The sequence below is a fragment of the Astatotilapia calliptera genome, chromosome 17, assembly GCF_964374335.1.
Source record: "Astatotilapia calliptera chromosome 17, fAstCal68.1, whole genome shotgun sequence".
Classification (NCBI taxonomy): Eukaryota; Metazoa; Chordata; class Actinopteri; order Cichliformes; family Cichlidae; genus Astatotilapia; species Astatotilapia calliptera.
The window spans coordinates 5761986-5779810 of record NC_137438.1 but is presented as its reverse complement, the minus strand read 5'-3'; the positions used below and the strand labels follow the sequence as shown (position 1 = coordinate 5779810).

General features: G+C 41.5%; 1 pseudogene across 1 annotated transcript; it reads left to right on the top strand.

The window, feature by feature from the left end:
• The first annotated feature begins 1468 nt into the window (after nt 1-1468).
• LOC113009482 (sodium-coupled neutral amino acid symporter 2-like) lies at nt 1469-16018 on the top strand (annotated as a pseudogene). Its single transcript, XR_013902979.1, has 10 exons — nt 1469-1484; nt 3223-3315; nt 3682-3752; nt 5370-5451; nt 6318-6376; nt 6708-6851; nt 6963-7036; nt 15031-15166; nt 15264-15361; nt 15713-16018. The product of XR_013902979.1 is annotated as a sodium-coupled neutral amino acid symporter 2-like (transcript).
• Nucleotides 16019-17825: the final 1807 nt, after the last annotated feature.

Sequence of the window (17825 nt, the reverse complement as noted above, 5' to 3'; positions counted from 1 at the left end):
GAGCTGTGGGTAGTGACCCAAAGAACAAGATCGCGAATACAAGCGGCGGAAATGGGTTTCCTCTGAAAGGTGGCTGGCCTCTCCTTTAGAGATAGGGTGAGAAGTTCGGCCATTCGGGAGGGGCTCAGATGCTCCACATCGAAAGGAGTCAGTTGAGGTGGTTCGGACATCTGACAAGGATGCCTCCTGGGCGCCTCCTGGGTGAGGTGTTCCGGGCATGTCCCACCGGGAGGAGGCCCCGGGGCAGACCCAGGACATGCTGGAGAGATTATATCTCTCGGCTGGCCTGGGAAAGCCTTGGTGTTCCCCCGGATAAGCTGGAGGAGGTGGCTGGGGAGAGGGAGGTCTGGGCCTCTCTGCTTGGGCTGCTGCCCCCACGACCCGGCCCCGGATAAGCGGAAGAAAATGGATGGATGGATGGATGGATGGATGGATGGATGGATATTTACTATATGCAATAATGAATTTCTATACATTTTACATCAGATGACCACTTTGGTTGTAAGATTCAGATAATTATTTATTAAAAGCTAGACATTTAAAATGAAAATAAGAAAGAAAAGTATTTCTTTGTGCCCCCCTCTCCCTGTTAATGCCCTACCTGGCCCCCTGGCAAAACTTTGCTAGACTCGCCCCTGCACAGTTATCAGCCGCCAGCTACGTTAAAAAAGGATCCTGGTGTTATTTCTCAGAAACAGGTCATAACTTCCCTTCAACTCATTCATGTCACCTAAAAGGTAAACCTGTTCCTCCATCACCTGTTCAGCTCTGATGATTCAGTAAGGACATCTCCTGGTTTCATCTTCATGTTTCCCTCTCACCACATATCCAAACCGACATCATGACCAGCAGCTTTTACAGCTGTGGCTCCAGCAAACATCAGCTGATACTAGAAAGTAATATTAAATAAATTCTAACAACAGCTGATCAAGCTTAAACATGCTGCTGTTGTTTAGCGCGACCTCCACCTGTTTCCTCTTTCTGGCGCAAAGGGGACGATAAACAAACAAGAGAGAAAAGCCGATCAGCTGATCATTGATCAATTTCATGATTGAAATAGCAACAGGAGAAGGAGGGGGAGAAAATGAGAGAAGAAGAGGCAGCTGTGCAGCATAAAGACGCAGAAAAACTCCAGCTTTGCGTCTTTTTTTTCATTCTAGCTGAAGTATGGGACAAATTGCATTCCTTTTCACCTCAATACAGAACTTTAAAGTTCAACCTCATCGGCTGTAATTGGTCCAGCCTAGAGTCGATCATGACCAATTAGCCAATCCACGCCTTTAAATGTTTATACCATTACAAAAAACAAACAGACAAACAAACAAAAAGACATCAGCCCATAAAAACAAAAAATCACCGTTGGGCATACCAGCTCTATGCTGAGAGCCAGGGTTAAAAGTTTACAATTGTTCAAATTTTGCTCAGCTGAAGTACCAGCAGTCTTGTTTGCCTGATATTTTTTTTAAAAATGCATCTCATTGTGAGTGAGAGTGCCCCCTGCTAGTTATTCAGCACATTATCGTCAGTCTGCTCACTTGTGTAGAAAGACTGAAGCCATCTTGCATCAGCCAGGTGCTTTTTAGCCCTCTGTTTCTTACTCACACTGGCAGCATCTGCTGGAATTGATCACAATCAGCTTGTCAGGAACCAACTGTAGAGAAATCAGATTATTGGGTCAAAAAATATTTATATATATATTTTTGAGAGTCTACTCGCAGTACTTGAGATCTCTGGGAGTCACCCAAATGGTGTCCCTTCAGAGACACAAGGGGGAAAGCAGCTAAATTGAGGTAATCCTGCTGCGCCAGGCATGAGTTACGTAAATGGAGAGATAATGTACATTCGCAGGAGATCATGAATGAAGCAGCGCTCCAGCTGACCAATCTGATCCCTGCATCTGCAGGAAGCTGGGGATTACATATGCCTAATGGCTCCTACATAACTGACAAAGCTGGCTATTTGCTCCTTGTTTTGTGTTTATATACTGAAGTGCTGGCTGGTACTATTGATGGTCCAATAATCAGACAATTGACATTAGAATTCCACCTTTAATGGTCGCCTTCCTTTTTACAACAAGTGGAAAGTCCCCACATAAAACTTCCGCCCCCCCTTTCCCGCCTGTGCATAGCCAGTAGGTAGATTACATACATCTTAACAATCTCCCCTTTTTCTTTAAGAAAATGAGACAAGAGACTAGCACTAGGGCTGGGTATCGTCACTGATTTCTAGAATCGATTCGATTCCGATTCACAAGTTCCTGAATCAATTTGATCCACGATTCGATTCAATTTGATTTGAATCTGGGAAATTTTGCCTCAGACAGTCAGAAATATTATAATTCAGATCAGTATATTTACATATTTTTGTATCTATAAAAAGGAAGCTGACACTCGCAAGACTTTATCAAAGGTGTGAGCATCACAGCAGATGCCTTTGTGTCAAAGTAGCTGAAGATAAAACACAGAAAAACATGAAGGTGATTTTCCTGGCCTGGATTTTATAAAAATATTCTGCAGTAGATCAAAAACGAAAGAAAATCATTAATCAACTTATGAACATTACCTCTGAAGTTACAGCGGTTTTATTAGAGACACGCTAAGCGTTTTGCATTTTGTATAATTTTAAAAAGTTTAAATTTGTTCAGAAGCCTATTGAACGGCAGAAATTAGGTTTTCTTTTCGGAAGTAAGTAAAAGGGAAAAAAAACATCGGCCGACAGCCTGTAAATAATAGTAGTCTTGTGCGTAACAAGCAAGTGAATAATGCAGAAAACAGATTTCAGAGATAGACGGGAAACTGTTCTTGAAGTACACCGAGAAAGAGAGAGAGTGAAGTGATTTTATTGTGGTGGAAGCAAAACAGCAAAAATCAGAGGGAGTCCTTGACGATGTTTATGTGAAGCTTAGTTTGGATCTTCATTTGCTGCTGGTTCGGTCAATATTGTTTGGAGAGAGTGTGGTGGGGCGTGGTCTGCGGTGCCGTGCAGGGAGGGCGGACGCACCTGCACGGCATCCATAATCATGCCCGCTGGGTTAAAACACGGGGACTCAGAGCACTCCCTTTTCCATTTACAGGATTCTCCTTAAGTTTTTCACCATCTTCTCGTTGTATTCTGTGCACTTGTTGCTGAAGATAGCCAATGAATTAGATAAGCTTAACAGGCAAACATCCCCAAATGCTTGTTAGTGTATTTTTTTTAATCCACAATTCTTTGTGTATTTAGGTGTACTGGATTACGAGCAGTTGTGTTACAAAGTCTTTGGGAGACTGGGAAAATTCACAGCCTCCCTCTTCATCATCATGAGGTATATTGGAGGTAAGAAAAATGAATGTTACATGACTGTAATAGATCCAACATGTGCTCACTCAGAAAGCCAAATCACTGCTCCTCTGTGTCTGCAATGAGCGCATGGAGGGGGGAGGCACAGGGGGAAACCTTGGTTGATGGAAAGCAGCTTGTGTTTTTTGGAAGCAGCTTCCAGTAAAACCTTGAGTCATTTTACAACATGTCGTGATTCTTTTCTTTGGAACATCTGGGCCCCTTGCCAAATATTAGAGATCGCTATTTTTATGGCAGTTTCCTCCTTTTCTTTTCTCTCCCTCAGTTTTACAGGAAAATGTGCTAACTGCTGTTGTTGTTGTTGTTGTTGTTGTTTTGCTTTTTTTTTTTTCCCCTCAACAGTCATGTCGAGCTACCTCTACATCATACGAACTACCCACCGTTATAAAAGCATTCACAGGAGCCAATGTCAAGTGAGTAACTTAAATATTTTAGCAACTTCCACACAAAATTTCTTTCTTGTTCATGTTTCACTGTTTTATTTCACCTACCACAAGAAACACTGCTGATACTGGCATATTACTTAAATAAATACTATTACCAAATCTAATTTGATGGACCTGGAGGTTGTACACTTATTTCCAAGATATCCGAGGACAAATCAGTCAGGTTGGCCTCTGTCCAAGGAACATCTGATTTGATTTTGGTAGTGGTTCAGATCAGAGCACCAGACCATTTGTTGTGCAGCCAAAGATGTAAACAAAATGTCAATACGGCATAGTTTACTCGCCCTAAAAGGAATGTTTCCTGGTTGCACTAAGACTAAGGTGTTGGTGAAAAACAAAAATTCCTAGAAGGAATGAAAGAGACCAGGAACACCTGAGAGAAGCACTTGAGGTGGACATGTTAAGCAAAATGGCTGCCAGTTGTTTTTCAAGTGCTGAGGGAAGGTGAAATAGGCATTTGTCGCTCTGCTTGGAGCACAGGCGGGATGTGTAGGAGGACTGTCTGGCTGTTTTTAAAGGACGGAGGGTGTTCCATCTCTCTGAGTGGCTCTTTCAGAGGGCCCTTTTAGGGAATCAGTCAGAGTCAGAGACACTTTATTTATCCCCAATGGGCAGTTAAGATAGATGATACTATGCCAATCACACATACAATACACAAACATCATATTGGGGAGACAGGTCAGGCTAGGTAGCCCTGGCTGCTTGACCACACGAGCAGCGACCCCAGTCGAAACAATGGAAAATGCACAACATGAGGAAAGACAAGAAAAAAGAACTCCCCCCAGACTGAGCCACACAGGGAGATCAGTTTGAGAACAGAAAAAAACACCTCGGCACATGAATCATCACATCTCACAACATAGAAGGCATAAGCTTCGAAGCATAAGCTTTGGAGTGGGGTTGTGGGGTGAGTGTAGGTCTGTGTCAGTGTACATGCATATGTGTGCGTGTGTGTTCCGTGTTCAGCCGAGAGAAAGTGTCCTTTCACCAAAAAGTGTCCCTTCACCCGGCTGGGCAAAAGTCAACAATCTTCAGTCGACGCAGGTAACCTTGAATGAGGAGGAAGAAAGTCACAACACAGTCTTGTTATCTAAGGAGAATATTTTGTTATTCCCGTCAGCTTTTGCCTTGAGCATCCAGCTGGCGCCAGGGGGGCCTTATGAGATGAAAATGGTAGTTGTTTTGGTTAGTGACAAACAAAATGCTTTCAATTTTACAGTTGATGTAGCCGGTGTTAAACAGGACTAAAAGCTGTAGAGGATCTGAGAGGAGTCTGATGAGAAAGTGGATTCAGTGTGCGGTTTTCTGTGTCACAGAACTAATTAGTTTACTTGTAGTCCTGGTTCATCAGTTTATGATGAGATCAAAGCTACTTCATATGCAAGATACACCTGAGAAAGATGATAAGACTAACAGAACATTCTAACTCTAACTAATTCATAGTAGATTTCACAGTATAACACTGCAAAACAACCTAACATGGTGTGTTGCCCCTTTAACACAGCTACAGAAATCTTTACCTACATGATGATTCATTGGTGATCTCTGTCAACTAACACTGACATGCTCTGTCCTGTATTTCAGACAATGGTACATCATGGTGACTACCTGGTGTTGCTGGTTAGTCTTTGCATTATCCTGCCCCTGACACTGCGCAGGGACTTAGGTAAGGAAAGTTGCGATCTTGTTCTTTCGTGACCATAGGGTGAGGGTAGGGACATAAATTGACCGGTAAATTGAGAATTTTGCTTGTACACTCAGCTCTCTCCTCAACATGACAGACTGGTACACTGTCTGCATCATTGCAGCCAGAGCACCAATCCACTTTCGATCTCCTGCTTCCTTCTCCTGGTACTCGTCCCTAATCTGGAATGGGCACACCACAGCCACGACCATGGCCTCAGATTTGGAGGTGCTGATTCTCATTCGCACTTCTTCACACTTGGCTGCAAACCATTCCAGTGCGAGCTGGAGGCCATCACCGGACAAAGCCAACAAAACCACATCATCCACAAAAAGCAGAGATGAGATTCTGAGCCCACCCAAGTAAAGCCTTCCGCAACTTGGCTATGCCTAGAAATTCTGTCCATAAAAATTACGAACAGAATCAGTGACAAAGAGCAGCCTTGGCAGAGCCCATCACCCACAAGTAACGAGTCCGACTTATTGCTGGCTATGCGGACCACTCATGCAACGGTTGTATAAGGATTGAATGGCCCAGAGCAATGGGCCAAACACCCCATATGTCCACAAAACACATGTAGACTGGTTGGGCAAACCTCAAGTATTTTGAGAGGATACAGAGCTGGTCCAGTGTCCCTCTTTTGGGCTGTGCCCGCCAGGGGCCCATGGACTAAGGCCAGTCTGGTGGCCGTGATATTCCGAAAACATATAAACAATACATAAAAGAAAAGAAATTCCCTTTACACACACTAGCACACATGCAAGATTTCAAAACCTTTAAAACTTTAATAGCTTAGAGTGACGTGATACAGGGGGGCATCGCTATTAATTGTGTTTTTCCTCTTTCAGGTTGCCTTGGTTACACAAGTGGTCTGCCACTGCTGTGCATGGTCTTTTTTCTGATTGTGGTGAGTGACACACCTTTCCTCATTCCTCATGCTACCATATCATCCTTTACGCAAATCTTTGGCAAATGCCTGTTCTTGGTTTGCCAGTTGAGTTTGAGTCAGAACATATTTCAGTCTTCCAGTGAAATCTCTTCCTGCTACACAAAAGAGCAGGATTCCTTTTTTTTTTTTTTCTAAAAATGTAGTCAAATGAATTAATTTAATAGTGGAACAGGACAGCACAACAACAGTCAAGTCTTTGTTTCTGATCATGCTGTAAATGCTGTAAATAAACCTTTGCACCTTCACAATAAGGAGCTAAAATGGGAAATTTGCTCTCCGCTCCTTCAAGGTGATCATCAAAAAGTTCCAGATCCCATGCCCTCTCCCTGATATTCACAATGACAACTCGACTCATTCGTTGAACAGCTCACACAGCGACAATACTTCTGACGAGGACACCTGCAGGCCAAAATACTTTGTCATCAATTCACAGGTAAAAGCCTTCAAAACTTAGAACATCTGTAGAACTGAAATAAACCGTAAGGGAATCATTTCTAGTGTTTGGATGTCAGTTATGATTTTTTTTTTTTTTTGATCTCCCTAGACTGTTTATGCTGTCCCTATTATTGCCTTTGTGTGCCACCCTGATATCCTGCCCATTTACAACAAGCTCAAAGAGTGAGTATACGCTGCCATTTATTTAAATTTCTCTGACAAAAAAAACACACTTTTGAATTTTTTACAGTGATTTTTGTCTGCTGACTAAATAAAACATGTCTTCAACTCTCTGCTGAACAGCTGTTCTCTTGTGTAATCAGTACATAGTTTTAGTTTGCATCATACTTCTGAGTTAAAAGAATATGAAAATCATTAGATTTATTAGATAGGTTTCTATTATCCTATACTGCTGACTTACTGTGAGTGAGTTACACTGTTTCATGACATTTCATACTGCTGAGTTATGAAGAGAATATTGTGTTCAGAGAGTCAGGGCCTTTTTTTTTTTTGATAGTAGAGACAACAGAGCACATTGCACGGGAGCTTCACACTGTAGGAGTGTTTAGCTGATTTTAGAGTTTAGAAATGTGTTAACATAGAATGTAGAACACTAGAGACACTGCCCCCGATATAATAAAGGCCTCACTGTGTCGTGAACTTAGGAGTAGATTGTAGGAGAACCCTCCCCCACTTGAACTGTGAAAGTAAAACAGAGGAGTTAATGCTGAGTGGAAATTCCCCAGAGAATGTTTGGGTGGGGGTCTCAACATTTGTAAATGGATAACTGTGGTCTGGAAGGGAGATGGGTTTTATGACCTAGGGAGTCACCTACACCCACAGTGTTTTAACTGTCACGCACACACATCCACACGCACACTGACTCATGTGCACACACATACACACAGGTATGCGTACACAGTCACACACGAGCACTCACATAGGCTACGTTCACACTGCAGGCGAAAGCGCATCAAATCCGATTTTTTTTTTTTTTTTTTTTTTTTCTTTTTTGACCCTATGCGACCCATATCCGATCATGGTATGACAGTGTGAACGGCACAAATCCGATATTTTCAAATCCGATCTGGGTCACTTTCGTATGTGGTACTGAATCCGATACATATCCGATGTTTTAGAAAGCGACTGCTGTTTGAATGGTCATGTCGCATTAAATCCATCTTTTACATCACTGACACAAGACAGACGCCAATTATCAGCGCTGGAGAAGACATCGCGAACGCTTCCTGGCCATCCCGTGTAGATGTCAGTGAAACTGTTGGGAAGACAATGTTGGAGAAACGTGAACATTTTTTGTACTGTATAATCTGCAGATTCTGACAGAAATCTGCAACTATCCTTTGAAGCACCGCTCCTCTAAAACAGCAATAAGGATCATTATTAGGTTATCTACATTATTATGTAAATAACTTAAAGCAAAAATTGAGAAACGTAAAGTCCGAAGTCTTTATATTAATGGCCATCAGTCAAACAATATTGTTTGCTCTGGGTCTAAACAGAGCGCGTTGTGTGTGACGTCTTCTTTTGCGCATGCGGGCCGCTTTGAGGGTTCACACTAGAGCACGTTTGCTGTCGCATTTTATTTGTAGTGTGAACGAGCAGACAAAAAAATCGGATTTGATCAAAAAATCGGAATTGAGCATCAAGACCTGCAGTGTGAACGTAGCCATAGACACGCGGGAACGCGCACATGTAGGCATTCATGTGCTCGTGCACATAGACACAGAGTTTGCAGCACGCCGTGGGGGTTTTATGATGGGGACGCCTCTATAAAGATGGCTGTAACGAACAAAGGGGTGAAGATTTTTTGCAGAGGGACACACCGGCCTCGTCTTCCCTTCTAGAAGTGCATGCTTAAATGAAGATGAATAAAGGTTTTGTGAAATGACTGAGTTCCGGTGCCGTCTCTGGAAGTTTTGACGAATAAAAGAACCGGGGTAAAACTGATTTCGCAACAACACCCACCTTTTGTTGGAAGCAGAAAAACAGGGAGCCAAGGTCATAACTCAGGCTTACTGACAGTTAGAAAGAATGTGAATGCTTGGTTTGTGGCTGTGGCGCATTTTGTATAGCTTCTTTTCTTTTGTTTAGTAGCTTTCTGCCTTCACCTGAGAGGGTGTGCCCTAGGTATGTGCCTTCGGGTCTCCATAATTAGAGTTTATTTAAAGATACCTTGTGGCCCTAACTCAGCCAAGTGACGTAACATAGCCATAGTATTTTGCTTACACCCTTCCTCTGTGTGGCCAGTCACTAAAATGTCATCTACGTAGAGTAGAAACTGTCTCTGCCCCTCAAAAGTGAAGCCAAACAGGTGTTGTGGGTCGGGGTGGAAAGGCAATTCAATTCAATTTTATTTATATGGCGCCAAATCACAAAAAAAGTCGCCTCAAGGCATTTGATAAGTCTATCACTGAGAACCATTGTTCTTTTGGAGTGACTTGATTCAGTATAGTGTGGGGATTTGCTAATTCTGGTGGCATCATTTCAGTGATTTCATTTATTGCTCGCAGATCATGCACTAGACGGTATTTTGCAGTATTAGCTTTCTTCACCACTTAAACAAAACATCAGTCTTTGTTTTATTATTATTATTATTATTATTATTATTATTATTATTATTATTATTTAAATTCTCCTTTCTCAAAAACAGAAAATGAAATTGTAGTTGTTCTTGGCTGAGAAACATAAAACCTTTTTGTTTTTTTTGTTTTTTCTTTCGAGACAAGAAACTAAGTTTTAACTTTTCTGCCTTATCACCTAAAGCAAAGCAGACAACCCATCTCCCAGCTGGCTCTGAACTTATCATCAAGGTCGCATGGTGAGAGGCACTTCAGAAGTCACAGTACTCCTCACATTTCAACATTTCAAAAAAAAAAAAAAACAAACTAAACTCAGCACACTACACAGAGAACAACAGCCAAGACACAACTGGAAATGCTGTTCTTGTTTGTCCTCCTTGAACTTTAGAATAAACTTATTACATCTGCAATAGTAAATCATATGCCTAATCATTATATGTCACTGTGATCCACGAGTGTGATCACAAATTTACTTATTTTTCAATCCAACAAAACAAACAAACAAAAAAACAAAAACAAATTGCTGATGGCATGAACGCTTTACACACATGAGTCAGGATGCAAATAAAAGATGCTGCCAAAAACAAATCAGAAGTATGAGGGGAAAAACTGAGCTCACAGACAGCTGCATGTTTGAGTTTAATAGCATGCAGCTCCTGCTCTAAAAAACGTGTTACTTGCTCATCAGCTTAGCAGTGACCACATATTTAATTCAGCTTCTCAATTTTGTAGCTTTAGCTGTTGCATACAGGGTTTAGCTTATTAGTTGTTAGTATAGGTGTGCTCTATATTTCAGCAATGTCTCATCTTGGATGACAGGTTTTCAAGCAGGTGAAGTGCCTCTATGCACTTAATTAGTTTAGATATTTTCTGTATTACCGTCATCTCATATGTCATTGTACTGAATTTGAGCAAACCTTAAGCTTGATGCAGACTACTTTTAACAATTATCCACCTCACATCATATTAATATTATTTCAATATTAATGCTATTATCTTTTCATATAACAGCAATAGTATATTACAATATTTTATTTATATTTTATTTTGCATCCACCAATGGCTGTGGGTGATCTGCAGTTTCACCCTTTCCCAAGCTGGAGACATTTTCCTTTTCACACACTTTCCTTGGCTGAACAATGACACAACCTTAATATACTTTATGCATCTCTCTATTTCATTTAATATGTGTTTGTGTGAATTATCTGCTTTCTTTCATTCTATTCATTCTGGGCATGGTCTTCATCCTAACTATGTTTCATTGTTAACACCAGTTTACAGGTTGTTATCCTTGCTATTATTAGTTTGAATACATTAAAGATAAGCTCTAATGTAATTTAGCCTTTTGTTTATTTTACTTTATTCCTCTTGTATTTATATTTATTCAGTCGGGTCTGTTTCCAACCCTTTTTAAACTTCAGTCGGCTGATAATACAATCCTGTTTTTGTGATCTCTACTTTGATCTCTAATTTTCAGTTCTCCCTTCAGTTTCGATTTCTCATGCTTGGAAAAGTCTATACTCTTCCTTACGTTTTTTTTAATGCTTTTACTTTTTTGTCTGTCTCTCCCTTTCATCTGTCTGGGTGGTGGCAGCCACAGTGGTTGCAGCTAATCATTCCGTGTCGGGCGTTCTCTGTCTTACAGTCCCTTTCTTTTGGATTATTCCTGCTCCAGCTTGTTGTTTTTCTAAACATTTCTAATCAAGTGTTAATTTTTCTTGTTTATTCTCCATTTTCATAGATTTTGCTAGGCCGTCACTGGCACACTTGACTTCAGAGTGGTTTACTGATACGGCCTTCGACTTCACCCTAAAGGTGAAGCGCTATCAGTTTTATGAGATGAAACTCAACCGTTCTCCTTTGTCACCAGTACGTGAGCCTCAGCAAAGAAAACAAAAAATGGAAGTAGTTCAGCAGCGTATTGTGCTGTAAAATCAACTTACTTCCAGACACATACACACATATAGACATTTGCGCGCTTATTTAACTTAAACCTATTTGGTCACGAAGTAATTTCGGCTACCTCTAAAACCAGCCTAAACTTAGGTCCTTTTGGTGAACTTAAACCTATTTTACGCGTTTCTTTAAACCCTTACGGCGGGTTAGACCAAAATAGTGTTTTCTCACCCTCAGACGTCTCAGTGGTGTTTCGGATCATCAGACTGAATCCCACCGCCGTGGACCAGACTATAAACACCGGCCCGGACCTGAATTCACGTCCCAGGGCTTTCGTCCTCGTCTAAGAGGGCTGTGCACAGACTTCGGTGCTGGCTTCCCACGGCGTCAGGAATCAGTGCTGGATCCTGGAACAGAGTCACAGATAACAGTTCTGATGTTTCTGCCCCGGCTACAAAGGACCAAAATAAATGTCAAGAGATTTATTCTAAATGACACTTCTTCAGCTGAGAGTCAGAGAGTGGAGACACACACGTTGCAAGGGCGGTCACAGAGCGCTCACATCAGAGTGGGGGCCCTGTGAAGTGCGCTTTGTTACCACTCTGGTCTTTATTTATATACAAAAAGTAATACAATAGTGAATACATCTGTTCATAGACAGAGGAATGTTAGTGCATATGCAGGTAGGTGTGTGTGTGTGTGTGTGTGTGTGTGTGTGTGTGTGTGTGTGTGTGTGTGTGTGTGTGTGTGTGTGTGTGTGTGTGTGTGTGTGTGTGTGTGTGTGTGTGTTGTGGGACTCAGAAGGGAGTGGAGACAAGAGTGGTTCAGCTCTTATTATCGCTGTGGGAAGAAACTAAGAAAGAGAACAGAACAAGTTTTTGTAGTGAACAACAGTCTAACACATCTAAAAGGTCATAATGCAGTATTCTATCATATGCAAACTTATATCATTAAAAGCTTATAATGACTACTAAGTACAATTTTCCATTGACACACACCAAGGTTAATTATGGAGTTCCACAGGGTTCAGTGCTAGGACCAATTCTGTTTACATTATACATGCTTCCCCTTGGCAGTATCATTAGAAGACATAGCATACATTTTCACTGCTATGCAGATGACACCCAGCTCTATCTGTCCATGAAGCCAGATCACACACACCAATTAGTTAAACCGCAGGAATGTCTTAAAGACATAAAGACCTGGATGGCCGCTAACTTTCTGCTTCTTAATTCAAATAAAACTGAGGTTATTGGACTCGGCCCTGAAAATCTTAGAAATATGGTATCTAACCAGATTCTTACTCTGGCATTACCTTGGCCTCCAGTAACGCTGTGAGGAAACTTGGAGTCATTTTTGACCAAGACAAGTCCTTCAACGCACATATTAAACAAGTATGTAAGACTGATTTCTTCCATTTGTGCAAAATCTCTAAAATTAGAAATATCCTGTCTCAGAGTGACGCTGAAAAACTAGTTCATGCATTTATTACTTCCAGGCTGGACTACTGTAATTCATTATTATCAGGATGTCCTAAAAACCCGCTGAAAAGCCTTCAGTTAATCCAAAATGCTGCAGCAAGAGTACTGACAGGGACTAGAAAGAGAGAGCATATTTCTCCTGTTTTGGCTTCCCTTCATTGGCTTCCTGTTAAATCCAGAATTGAATTCAAAATCCTGCTCCTCAGATACAAGATCTTAAATAATCAGGCCCCATCTTATCTTAATGACCTTGTAGTACCATATCACCCTATTAGAGCACTTCGCTCTCGCTCTGCAGGCTTACTTGTTGTTCTTAAATTATTTAAAAGTAGAATGGGAGGCAGAGCCTTCAGTTTTAAGGCCCCTCTTCTGTGGAACCAGCTTCCAGTTTGGATTCAGGAGACAGACACTATCTCTACTTTCAAGATTAGGCTTAAAACTTTCCTTTTTGCTAAAGCATATAGTTAGGGCTGGACCAGGTGACCCTGAATCCTCCCTTTCTTTCCTCACCTTTCTCACTCACTATGTGTTACTAGACCTCTCTGCATTGAATCATATCTGTTATTAGTCTCATGTCTTTCATCCTGTCTTTTTTCTCTCACCCCAACCAGTCGCAGCAGATGGCCCCGCCCCTCCCTGAGCCTGGTTCTGCCAGAGGTTTCTTCCTGTTAAAAGGGAGTTTTTCCTTCCTACTGTCTCCAAAGTGCTTGCTCATAGGGGGTCATATGATTGTTGGGTTTTTCTCTGTATCTATTATTGTACGATCTACTGTGCAATATAAAGCGCCTTGAGGCGACTGTTGTTGTGATTTGGTGCTAGATCGTCATCAAACGTGCAAACCATAAACCCTGGTTTTCTGCAAAGCTACATAGCCTGATGAAAATCAAAGACTCTGCCTTTAAGTCCAACAATAGAGAAGCTTACACTACAGCCAGAGCAGACCAGGCAAAGCGAGAGTATGCAGAAAAAATCAACACACACTTCACAGGTTCAAAGGACACTCGGCGCATGTGGTAGGGCGTTCAAACAATCATGTGCTACAAGCCAACACCTCCGGCATGCAGCAGTGATCCCTCTTTGCCAGAGAAACTGAATGCTTCTTTGCAGAGTAAAACCATGAAAGGCTTCTGGACCTGACAACATAACTGACCAGGTGCTTTGGGAGCGTGCTGACCAGCTCACAGGCATCTTCACGGACATCTTGAATACATCACTGAGCTCAGCTCTGGTACCTGCATGCCTCAAAACCACAACATTCATCCCAGGGCCAAAGAAGTCCACTGTGATCTGCCTCAATCACTACTGACCAGTGGAACTTACACCCATCATCACAAAGTGCTTTGAGAGGCTGCTATTGAGGCACATGAAAACTCAGCTTCCAAAGAATCTGGACCCGCTACAGTTTGCTTACCGCCCAAACCACTCCACAGATGATGCCATCTTGTCTCCTCTTCACCTTTCTCTCTCCCACCTCGACAAAAAGGACACTTTTGTCAGAATGCTGTTTATTGACTTCAGTTCAGCATTCAACACAGTCATTCTCCAGAAGCTTGTAAAGAAGTTGGACCTACTGACAATAGATATCACTCTCTGCAATTGGATCTTGGACTTCCTAACTGACAGGCCCCAGTCTGTCTTCATAGGAAATAATACTTCCAAAGTCCTCAGACTGAGTACAGGTTCGCCGCAGGGCTGTGTGCTTAGTCCACTGCTGTTCACCCTGCTAACACATGACTGTATTGCACAGTAATTCTCAAATCACATCATCAAGTTTGCAGATGACACAACAGTGGTGTGTCTCATCTCCAGCAACGGTGAGTCTGAAAACAGAGAGGAGGTACAAGACCTGGTGGACTGGTGTCAGAATAATAACCTGTCTCTAAATGTTCAGAAGACTAAAGAGATGGTTGTTAACTTCACGAAGAGTTCAACGACCCTGCCAGTTTGTAGTCGGGATGAGTCGACATTGCAAAATGATATTAGTTTGACCCACTTAAATACTCCTAAAACAACATAGAAGCCACCAGAGAATTTAGGTGGTGTGTGTGGAAGCAAACCTCTTTTGCTTAAATATACATGTAACGAAAAAATGTTGTTCTTCCCTGTAAGTTTGAAAAAAATGTTAGGGACTGTAAAATATGAATTACTACAAATAATAGGTCGTGTGGAATAACCTCCCTGTGTCTTTCTCATTGTGCAGATTCGTACCACTGTCAACCACCTCCTGTGCCCTTCTAAGGGATTCAGCTGGGTTCGTCACACTACCATCACTGTGTTCTTGCTGGCTGGCACAAATGCCCTGGTTATTTTCGTTCCCACCATCTTTAGACTTATAGGTATATGTCTGCATGCAAGATATTGTAATAACATCTTAAAGAGCAACAGTAAAAGAAAGGATTGTGACTAAAATGCCAAATGTCTTTACAATGTCAGACATTTCTGCTGCTGCCATGCTCATCTTCATCCTGCCTTCAGCTTTCTACATCAGACTGGTCAAGAAAGAGTCCATGAAGTCTGGGCAAAAGATCGGGGTAAGATGGAGTTCGATGAAATGAACCGTTTTTGAACTTTACACTTATTTGTTTCCTTGCCAAGGATTCGACACGGTTGTAGCTGCAGTAATTAGCCCTTTAGTTTAACTTCATATTAAGCAAACAATCTTATGTTTTATTGTTTTTTCATTAATTATCATATTTTTAATTACAAAACAGTGCAGTGCAACAAACTAATACTATATCTTCTGCATTGCTAAGCTAAAGTAAGATAATTAGCTTTATACTGAACCAAAGACAACAAATTACACGTCTTAAACTGTGAAAGGTTTCATTTAACTTGGTGTGAATGAACACATTAGCTAACTGTGATCTTATTTTGCTCTCTAGGCATGCCTCTTCCTCCTCATCTGTATCACGGTCATGTCCAGCAGCATGATCCTCATCATTCTGGACTGGATCAAGAACGCCACAAGCGAGGTCTCTCCTGAAACTGTATTTAGTCTTTATAACCTGCTGAAGGTCTGCGCAGCGACAACACTACTGCTTTGAGAAGGCCTGCGAGCCTCCCGGTTCCACTTCCCCCACTCAGGGGTTGTGGGAAACTTGAAATTTTTTCTTTATGGGAGAATACTTTGAATTTTGACCACATGCCGTGATACCTGTTAAACATGCAAAAAAAAAAAAAAAAAACAACCTAAGAAACAACTAAAAACAGGTTGCACTCTTGAACACCTTCAACCAAACAATAACGAACAAGAGAGCTCGACGCGGATTCCTTCCCACCGAGTGGAGAGCCCGTCGTAGATGGCACACTGTGCTTCCAACATTCACACGTCACCGAAATGTTGTCATCTATTTATGGAAGACCGGAGATGTGCAGAAAATGTTGTTTCTGCACATCTCCGCTTGAGAGTACGTCAACCAACTCTTGACCTCAGCAGCAAAGAAAAAAAAAACCTCCAAGCTAAAGCCAACAACAGAATGTGGAAGAACTACTATGTTTAGTTGTTTTTTTTTAATCTCCAAAACACCTATGCACCGTGCTAAAGAGAGAGACCAAGTTCAGCTTAGATAGACCCAGGCCATATTTTGCTGTAATACCATTCTGTACCATAAGATGGTGCAGCAGGTTAATGTAAAATTTATTATCAATGAAAATAAAATTTTATTTACAACAGTGTGAGAAAAGGAAAAGCTTCATGAGGGGAAAGGTGCAGTTAAAAAAACAAGCTGTCAAAAAAAAAAAAAAAACCAGCAACAGCCCTTTTAAAAATTAAAAACACTGCCCACTGGTGGATGAAGTTTTAGTTGCAATTTGCAAAAAGTACCTTTGAGGGCTTTGTTTTAGAAATGTAAGCCAATCAATGCCTGTAGGAGGCAGTGTTTAATTCAAATAAAAGAAAAGTTAAAACACACACGTCTTTCAGATTCTTTAGTATTTAACAAAGTGAGTGTTTGTTCACATGGAGACAACTTCAACTCCACTGTCTTTTAAAAATGAAGCAGTGGGCTCAGATAATTTTGAGTTTTAGTTTATTTCTCCAGAGAAAGATTTCTGCAGAGCTGAAACACCAGCTTGACAATGCTGCCCCCAAGCTGACGGAGGTTGACATTGTGCTCCAAGGATCAGACACCGAGGTTCATCCATGGCACCAATTCAGTTGGCTTAAGCGCTCTGTGTGTGTGTGTGTGTTTAGGCCAAGGAAGATGAGTTTTTCACTGCAACTTGTTTTACTGAAGCTATGCAAGTGTGTTGAGACTTCATTTCAGGATTTGTGTGGTGTGTACCCTGAATAGTTTTAAGGGGCAGGTCAAAATGAAACTTCATTCTGATGCAAGAATACCTTTAACAGCTGGTCAATCTGCCATCGTAACTGAAAGTCCAGAGGTTACGTTTCTGATATTTGCAGGGTTTGACTGCCATTTTTTAAGCACAAATTGGGGGGGGAGACCAGAGTTGTAGCTCATAGTTGTAGATACTCCTCCCTCCTTCAAACATGGGCTCAGAGTTCACGGAAGCTCACCCACAAATGCAGATTTCATGATTATTTTCTTACCTGAATTTGTGAATTCGTAACAATTTTAGGTACACAAATGATGTCGGCCTGAAAAAAACAAACATCTTTCAATGAACAGATGCCCTATCATCAGCAGGACTCTTATCTCAGGCTGGTCCTTGTCCTCCACATGCTTTCTTCTTGTTCTTTTTGGGGACGAGTCGACTTTAATATGAGTCTGTGCCTAACACATGAATTGGATGATAGCAGAGTTAAGACTCAATTTGTTTGCATGTCTAAGTGAAAGAGGTGCATCTTCAACATGTTTATGTCTGGATGGGAAACAAAAATGTGTCATAATCGTGCAAACTGGGATGTTTAATCTAAAACATGAACACTAATGTGAAAGAATAGTGGGTTTAACACGACGGTAATGTGGAGTTCGTCACATAAACCACCTCCAACTCTACACTTCAAAGACCAAGGAACTGGTTGTGGACTTC